The sequence below is a fragment of the Octodon degus genome, unplaced genomic scaffold, assembly GCF_000260255.1.
Source record: "Octodon degus isolate 3935 unplaced genomic scaffold, OctDeg1.0 scaffold00006, whole genome shotgun sequence".
In the NCBI taxonomy this organism is placed as follows: domain Eukaryota; kingdom Metazoa; phylum Chordata; class Mammalia; order Rodentia; family Octodontidae; genus Octodon; species Octodon degus.
Genome location: NW_004524582.1, coordinates 25,069,407 through 25,071,421, shown reverse-complemented (window position 1 = coordinate 25,071,421; position 2,015 = coordinate 25,069,407). Strand labels below are relative to the sequence as shown.

General features: G+C 35.7%; 2 pseudogenes; one reads left to right on the top strand and one right to left on the bottom strand.

The window, feature by feature from the left end:
• LOC105743248 overlaps positions 1-2,015 on the top strand; it is a 16,569-nt pseudogene that overhangs the window by 1,245 nt on the left and 13,309 nt on the right.
• The window catches only part of LOC111818797, a 712-nt pseudogene continuing 320 nt past the window's right edge, over positions 1,624-2,015 (bottom strand).

Here is a 2,015-nt window from a genome sequence, read left to right as displayed (position 1 = left end):
GCAATGATCCTGAGAATTGCCATCAGGTTTTTAAGACTAGCTGTTAATTGATAGGATTCTCACTCTGACTAACTACATGTGCTGATACCTGTAAACTAAACAACTGCACTGAAGGTAGCAACGTGTAATACCGGGACCATGCTTGGAATGCCTGTTATTCTAGACTTCTAGAAGTGTACTGCTTCTAATGTCATATCAATTACTGCTATACTCTTTCTCAAGTAAATATTTGTTTAAAAAATAGAAAATAAAAGGATAATACATGAAAACAAGAGACAAGAAAAAAATGCCATAGGACTGTTCTGCTATGATGATATATATGGTTTGATTTCTAAATCTCTGTGTAAAATTTTATAACTGCTTATTTTTATTTTTTACCATTATTTTTTCACATTCTGTAGAGATTTAAAGTCTAGCATATCAATGATTGATGGAAAATACCTGTTATGTCTAAGGCATTTGATATTCAGACAGATACTGATGTTTAGTTCAACAGCCTATGTTTTAGGTTAATAATATCATTAAGCTTCTCTTCTAGTGGCTTAACAACTTAAGTTTGCAGACCAAAAAATTTAAAGAAAAATAAACACTACAAGGATAGCCAACATTTTGGCCCCAGGCCTTCAAGGTCAGTGAGAACTCAGGACATAAGGGAACCTGTACTGCAACATCCTGTAACTCAGTGGTGTTCAAATTGTCTGATCAAGGAGATTATGGAGCCACAAAGGAAAGAGATCAACAATGTAGAGTGTGCCTAAGGAGAGTCTCATGGAGAGAAAACATTCACTGAGGCTTTCACAGAGAGCAAATTAATTAAGCAATGACCGTGACTCATCCACATGGCTGACACTGACAAAAGATCTAGAAATTGCTGTACAGGGTTTCAGGGTAAATCCTGAGGAATTTGGCTGACTTGGCAGATACAAAAGTTACATTTTTTGTTATATAAGTCTTGCTTTATCTTGGTCTTAACCATCTAGTGCAAAAGTATAAAAACAAGGTACAAAAAATAAAGCCATGTTAATATGCTGAGCTGAAAAGGCTCAAGTCGAGAACCTCTGACACTGCCAGTCTTATGTATAACCCACTACTATTATGGACTACTGGACTATGTTGGATTTCTTTGCTGAATCCATGCACCTGTAATATTTGAATGGAGATATAATAATCATCTCTGACAAAAAGTAAACAGAATAGGGGGATATAAATGAAGGACCATTTTGTAGTGAAAAGAATATATACACAAAATAGTCAGCATAGATATACAGCTACTTTCTCTTAGTTCAATGAGAAGTTTTGAACTAATAGTGTTTAGACAAGAAACCATGTCTGCATCTTTCACTATGAAATACTACTACGAAGATAGCAATATGCAATGTATTAATTATTATAACTGTTCTGCTAATTTTTTCTTGAAACTGTCTCATTGCTATTTCTTTCTTGATAAAATTAATATAAAAAACCTATTCCTATGCCATTAGCACTTAATGCATCATCCAAGGACAAGATAGTTTGCAGCTTAAAATTAGGGAACCCTATACACTATTTAGACAGTGGGAAGGACAAATCAGACAACAAATCCAATCCTCAACACTTTACAGAATGTAGGCACACAAAACTGTACTACTTACTACATTTCTCCATCAACTTTTTGTGAAATTCAGATTGCACTGTATCATTTACACATCTTTTGTCTTACTTCTGACTGTCTATTCCTTTTGCACACTTCTTCAAGACATCATCATCCCACCTTCTTTTAACTTTGAAGGTGGCCTGAGGCTGAGACAGACCAGTGAGATTAAGGAGAGGGCTTCCACTAAGAAAGTCTTCCATGTGAATCCTTTCTTCTTCAGCTTTCTGTTCTTATTCCTTCCTGGCCTGCTCTTCAGCTCTTTCTTTTTTTAATTTTTTCCAGTCCTGCAGAAGAGTAGCAGTATCACCATCATCATGTTCCTCTTCAATAACTGCTCAAGGACCATCTGCATGAAGGTTGGCAGCAGGAACCTGCTCTAAGC